Source organism: Triticum urartu, chromosome 1, assembly GCF_003073215.2.
Source record: "Triticum urartu cultivar G1812 chromosome 1, Tu2.1, whole genome shotgun sequence".
Classification (NCBI taxonomy): domain Eukaryota; kingdom Viridiplantae; phylum Streptophyta; class Magnoliopsida; order Poales; family Poaceae; genus Triticum; species Triticum urartu.
In genome coordinates this window covers 335,343,113-335,350,761 of record NC_053022.1, presented here as the reverse complement: position 1 = coordinate 335,350,761, position 7,649 = coordinate 335,343,113, and positions in this window count along the sequence as shown.

Below are 7,649 nucleotides of genomic sequence, written 5' to 3'. Positions count from 1 at the left end.
CCTTTGGGAAGACTTGGGGAAAGTCTTTGCGATCATGCTGAAAAAAACAGAAACTTTAGCGCTCACGAGAATTGCTGCCATTTTTATTTGGAAAGTTATATTTAGTTAATTCTTTTTGAAGATGATTAATAGGTAAATTCCTCAGGTCCAGCAATTTATTTGAGAATTTTATGAGTTCCAGAAGTATACGTTTGATCCAGATTACTACAGACTGTTCTGTTTTTGACAGATTCTGCTTTTCGTGTGTTGTTTGCTTATTTTGATGAATCTATGGCTAGTGAAATAGTTTATAAACCATAGAGAAGTTGGAATAAAGTAGGTTTAACACCACTATAAATAAAGAATGAGTTCATTACAGTACCTTGAAGTAGTGTTTTGTTTCCTTTCGCTAACGGAGCTTACGAGTTTTCTGTTAAGTCTTGTGTTGTGAAGTTTTCATGTTTTGGGTAAGGATTCGATGGACTATGGAATAAGGAGTGGAAAGAGCCTAAGCTTGGGGATGCCCAAGGCACCCCAAGGTAATATTCAAGGATAGCCAAGAGCCTAAGCTTGGGGATGCCCCGGAAGGCATCCCCTCTTTCATCTTCGTTCATCGGTAACTTTACTTGGAGCTATATTTTTATTCACCACATGATATGTGTTTTGCTTGGAGCGTCAATTTATTTTGTTAGGATTTGCTTGCTGTTATTTAGAGCAATGTTTTGCATCTTTTATTTCAATAAAAATGGCATTGATAGCCTTTACTATGCCTATGTTACAAGTATACATGTTGGTGTTTGAAAACACAAAGTTTACCGCTGTTGCAATAATTCCCTAGAAAAGTCAGAACGTGATAAAATGTTTAAACCTTTTGCATATTAAGATATGATAAATTTTCTACAGTGGGATTTTTCTTTCATAATTTTTGGAGCTAGGGAAGTATGGATGTTGCAGCATTCTTTACAGACTATCCTGTTTAGGCAGATTGCTGTTATGTTTGCATTGTTTGCATATGGTTGCTTCTTTAATGATTCTATTTGAGGATAGGACTATTAAATATGCAGAGGCATTTAGTATGCAATGTTGAATAATAATTTTAGTGATTTTCTATAGTAGAGTATGATAAGGTTTTTGCAATGGTTTATACTAACTTATCTCACGAGTCCTTGTTGAGTTTTGTGTGGATGAAGCTTTTGAGATTTAGGGAGACCGTGATATGAGAGGAATTAAGGAGACACAAAAGCTCAATCTTGGGGATACCCAATGCACCCCAAGATAATATTTCAAGATGTAGCGACCCGACCCGAATGGATCAAGTCTCTGTGCTTATGTGTCATCCCTGGATCAGTATGCTGACACACACAGTACTCGAAGGATTTATAACAGAGGTAAATCACATGTATAAAGTAACGTAAATACTATTACCTCAATCCAATATAGCGGAAGCAACAAGGTTGTGGTTTCCCATCAACACCAACGGCAAAGTTGAGTGTAGATCGTAACCCCAACGTATCACTTACTCGTCGTAAGAAACCTGCAACATAAGACGTTGCAGCCCGAAAACGGGTCAGTACATTGAATGTACTGGCAAATTCACACCATAGAGAATGATGAACAATGACTATCACTACATGCATATTTGGCTGGTGGAAAAGCTCTATGGTTATAAGGTTTTTGCGTAAAGCCAATTTTTCCCTACTGTAAAGGAATAAATTTTAATTAACTATCATGGTGGTTGTGAAACATTGAGAATGGTTGACAGCATTCTCAATCCCAATTAAAAATAATTAAAACCCAATAACATTAATTAGAGGTAACATGTTGAGATTCACTCGATATTCAAGTACTAGATACTCAAGTTGTCCATAACCGGGGACACGGCTAATCATGATTAGTTTGTAAACTCTGCAGAGGTTTGCGCACTTTTCCCCACAAGACTCGATCGCCTCCGTTTGGTTTCTCGCACTACATGGTGTTTGAGAAGACGGATGACCGAGACATAGTCTTTCAGAAGCGCTAGCACCTTACATGTGGGGTAGACCGGTACACCTACATCCCCTACATTTGCTAGTCCACCCCGTAAGAGTTCGCACTACTTAGTCAACTATGCCAGAGCCCATAATGGCTTGTGGCTGCACACGGAAGTTTCTAGCATGAAAGATCTTATGATCCCTTTGAGCCTGGGTGGCGGTCCAAAAAAAACAGGCAAGTCCTGATAGACATCAGGTGCCTCAATCCACCCAGATGTGTGTTAGGTTGCCACCTTAGATAAACCATTAAAATTATCAATCTCACATCTGTCATGGATATCACTCACCCAATCCACGTCTACTAGCATAGCATGGCATAATAAGCAAACGTAGAAGTAACTCCCAAGGGTTTCATAATAATACAGGTAATAGGTACTACCTCATCTACTTCCCATCCCACAATTTAATTAGATCCTAATCATGCAATGTGTGAGGATTGATCTAATGCAATAAAACTGGGTTGTAGAAAAGGTATGATCAAAGTGTGAACTTGCCTGCAATGTTGATGAAGATGATTCGCACTCAAAACTCGTGATAGATCTACTCGTCACACTCCGGTCAATCTATCGTAAGCAAACAATAGTAACCACACAATAAATACTCATCTAATGCACAAGTAAAACTCGAACGAGAGAATGAACCAGAAAGTTCAACTTAAGAACTCCGGTTGCAAAGAAAGAACGAACCGAACAAACGACGGAAAACAAACGGTGGAAGAAAACAACTCGATTCTAGCAAGTTGAAACTAGGTCAAATTTTACCGGGGCAAAAACTTGTTTAAGTTGATTAGACGGAACGGCGGTTTCGAAACGAAACTCTAGGCGCTTGAATCACCTGATTCCGATAAACGAGCGAGAAGATAAACTAGAACGAAGATCGGATCTGAGATCACGATCGCGGAATAAATTCGACGAGAAAGAAAATGAAGAACGGTTAAACGAACGGACATTCGTTAACCTAGAAGAATTGGTGATCACGTTCGTTGAAACGAACGGTCCGAAAGAAGAACGAAAACCAATCTAGGGTTTTCGGAGAAAAGACCGGAAAGAAACGGAAAACCGATCTAGAAAATCGGAACGGTTTAGCGAAGAACCAGAAAGAAAAACGAATCGGTGAAGAAAAGAATCGGAATGATTTATAAGAAAAACCGAACCGAGGGAAAGAAGAGACGCGGCACGGTACCTCCGGCGAACGGCGGCGACGGCGGCGTTGACGCAGGGCGGCGGCGGCGGTGACGCAGGGCGGCGGCGGCGCGGCAAGGTGCGGCGGCGGTGCGGCAAGGTGCGGCGGCGGCGGTGACGCAGGGCGCGGGCGGCGGCTTAGGGCGGCAGCGGGTGAGGCGGCGGGCGAGGCGGGGTGATGGTGAGGTGGTGGTGCGGCGGCGGCGGTGGGCAAGGTGCGGCGCGGCGCGGTGGTGGTGAGGCGGCTTAGGCGGCGGTGACGCAGGGCGCGGGGTGGAGCTGCGTGCTGCTGCTTGTTGCGGCTTTGATTTGATGTGTTTAGAGGGGGGGGGTGTTTGGGTATTTATATGGGTGAGGGGAGAAAAAACTTGGGGTAGGGGGCAAGGAATAAGAATAGGAGTAGGAAAGATCTAGAAAAATAAACGGAAGTAGGACAAAAGTCCTACTAGGATTTCCTAAAGAAAGAGGTGGCGGCTCCCTGGCGCCTGGCGCCTGCGCACGGGGAGGCTGGGGCGCTAGCGATGGCCTTGGCCTCGGCCGGCTGGTGGCTTGGGCCTTTGGCCTAAGGCGCTGCAGTTTTTTTTAAACGGTTCCGCGCTCGGAAAAACACAGAAAAACAAAATCTACCGGACTCCAAAACTAATAGAGTAAATTTTCCCCGACTCCTAAAAATGAGTCGAACAAAATGAACTTTTCTCCGGGCCTAAAATAAAATTTTCAAAAACGCGCATTTTTCCCTATCCAAATAAAACGCAAACAAACACCGGAAAACGAAATTTGATCTATTTATTAAATCTTCATTTTTCCTATATTTGGGAAAGTCATATTATTCCCTCTCTCATATTTTTTTGATAACGGAAAAATAATTGAAGATGAAATAAATAAATCAAATGATCCTCTTTTCCAATTCGAGAAAACTCTCAAATAAGAAAATAACGAAATCTCCAACTCTCTCCGAAGGTCCTTGAGCTGCGTGAAATTTCTAGGATCGACCAAAAACCAAGAAAATAAGATATGCATGATGATCTAATATTCCAAATTGAAAATAATATAAATTCAAAGAACTTTGAATTTAATTCTTTGAAACTCCCAACTCATATTTCATATAATTTGAAGAAGTCATTTTATCTTCTCTCGTGAAAATCATTGAGTCGCATAAAGTTTCAGAATTGGAATATTTTCAAATGAAATTCAAATATTTTCAACACCCCTTGTCATTTAAATAAATGGAAGAAGTCATGTCATCTTCTCTCCGGGGTTTAGTGTTTGAAAAGCATTTGAATTCATGGAGATCAGAAAGCAAATATGAAAGTTTGGGAAAGTCCTTTTATTCCCTCTCATTTAACTTTCAAAAGAATTCGAATTTCACTCAACTTCACGCAATCAATCAAACAATCAATCAAATCTATCTATTTGTTTATAACATTCCAAAATTTAGAATTTTGGGATGTTACACAAGAAGTCTCAAGCATCTAAGCTTGGGGATGCCCTAGTTGGCATCCCACCTTTCTTCTTCAACAACTATCGGTTAGTTTCAGTTGATCCTAAGTTTTTGTTTCTTCACATGATGTTTGCTATTCTTAGATGTCATTTTATTTTGCTTTGCTTGCTGTTTGAATAGAATACCAAGATCTGAAATTATTAAATGTTAGAGAGTCTTCACATAGTTGCATAATTATTCGACTACTCATTGATCTTCACTTATATCTTTCGGAGTAGTTTGTCATTTGCTCTAGTGCTTCACTTATATCTTTTAGAGCATGGTGGTAGTTTTGTTATGAAGAAATAGATGAACTCTCATGCTTCACTTAGATTATTTTGAGAGTCTTAAATAGCATGGTAATTTGCTTTAAATCCTAATATGCTAGGCATCCAAGATGGATATAATAAAACTTTCTTATGAGTGTGTTGAATACTAAGAGAAGTTTGATGCTTGATGATTGTTTTGAGATATGGAGGTAATAATATCAAAGTCATGCTAGTTGAGTAGTTGTGAAATTGAGAAATGCTTGTGTTGAAGTTTGCAAGTCCCGTAGCATGCACGTATGGTAAACGTTGTGTAACAAATTTGAAACATGAGGTGTTATTTGATTGTCCTCCTTATGAGTGGCGGTCGGGGACGAGCGATGGTCTTTTCCTACCAATCTATCCCCCTAGGAGCATGCGCGTAGTGCCGAGGTTTTTGATGACTTGTAGATTTTTGCAATAAGTATGTGAGTTCTTTATGACTAATGTTGAGTCTATGGATTATACGCACTCTCACCCTTCCATCCTTGCTAGCCTCTTCGGTACCGTGCATTGCCCTTTCTCACATTGAGAGTTGGTGCAAACTTCGCCGGTGCATCCAAACCCCGCATGATATGATATGCTCTTTCACACATAAACCTCCTTATATCTTCCTCAAAACAGCCACCATACCTACCTATTATGGCATTTCCATAGCCATTCCGAGATATATTGCCATGCAACTTTCCATCATTCCGTTCATCATGACACATTCATCATTGTCATATTGCTTAGCATGATCATGTAGTTGACATAGTATTTGTGGCAAAGCCATCGTTCATAATTCTTTCATACATGTCACTCTTGGTCATTGCATAATCCCGGTACACCACCGGAGGCATCATATAGAGTCATCTTTGTTCTAGTATCGAGTTGTAATCATTGAGTTGTAAATAAATAGAAGTGTGATGATCATCATTATTAGAGCATTGTCCCAAGTGAGGAATAAAAAGAAAGGCCATAAAAAGAGAAGGCCCCCAAAAAAGAGAAAGGCCATAAAAAGGCCCAAAAAATGAGAGAAAAAGAGAGAAAGGGACAATGTTACTATCCTTTTACCACACTTTGCTTCAAAGTAGCACCATGATCTTCATAGTAGAGAGTCTCTCATGTTATCACTTTCATATACTAGTGGAATTTTCATTATAGAACTTGGCTTGGTATATTCCAACAATGGCCTCCTCAAGTGCCCTAGTCTTCGTGAGCAAGCAAGTTGGATGCACACCCACTAGTTTCTTTTATTGAGCTTTCATACATTTATAGCTCTAGTGCATCCGTTGCATGGCAATCCCTACTCCTTGCATTAACATCAATTGGTGGGCATCTCCATAGCCCATTGATTACCTCGTTGATGTGAGACTTTCTCCTTTTTTGTCTTCTCCACATAACCCCTCATTATTCTATTCCACCCATAGTGCTATATCCATGGCTCGCGCTCATGTATTGCGTGAAAGTTTATGAGTTTGAGATTACTAAAGTATGAAACAATTGCTTGGCTTATCATCGGGGTTGTGCATGATGAGAGCATTCTTGTGTGATGAAAATGAAACATGACTAAACTATATGATTTTGTAGGGATAAACTTTCTTTGGCCATGTTATTTTGAGAAGACATAATTGCTTAGTTAGTATGCTTGAAGTATTATAATTTTTATGTCAGTATGAACTTTTGTCTTGAATCTTTTGGATCTGAATATTCATGCCACAATTAAGAAGAATTACATTGAAATTATGCCAAGTAGCACTCCGCATCAAAAATTATGTTTTTATCATTTACCTTACTCGAGGACGAGCAGGAATTAAGCTTGGGGATGCTGATACGTCTCCAACGTATCTATAATTTTTGATTTCTCCATGCTATATTATCTGCTGTTTTGAATGTTTATGGGCTTTATTATACACTTTTATATCATTTTTGGGACTAACCTATTAACCCAGAGCCCAGTGCCAATTTCTGTTTTTACCCTGTTTTAGGGTTTCGAAGAAAAGGAAAATCAAACAGAGTCCAATTGGCCTGAAACTTCACGGAACTCATTTTTGGAAGGAAAGAAGCCCAGAAGACTTGGAGTGCACGTCGGGGGATCTGCGAGGTGGTCACGAGGCAGGGGGCGCCCCCTAGGCGCGCCCTCCACCCTCGTGGCCCCCCTGACGTACTTCTTCCGCCTATATTTCTCCATATACCCTAAAAACATCCGCGAGCACAATAGATCGGGAGTTCCGCCGCCAGAAGCCTCCGTAGCCACCGAAAGCCAATCTAGACCCGTTCCGGCACCCTGCCGGAGGGGGAATCCTTCTCCGGTGGCCATCTTCATCATCCCGGTGCTCTCCATGATGAGGAGGGAGTAGTTATCCCCCGGGGCTGAGGGTATGTACCAGTAGCTATGTGTTTGATCTCTCTCTCTCATGTTCTTGAGGTGATACGATCTTGATGTATCGCGAGCTTTGCTATTATATTTGGATCCTATGATGTTTCTTCCCCCCCTATACTCTCTTGTAATGAATTGAGTTTCCCCTTTGAAGTTATCTTATCGGATTGAGTCTTTAAAGATTTGAGAACACTTGATGTATGTCTTGTGTGGGATACCTGTGGTGACAATGGGGTATTCTATGATCCACTTGATGTATGTTTTGGAGATCAACTTGCGGATTCCGTGACCTTGGGAGCCTATTCATAGGGG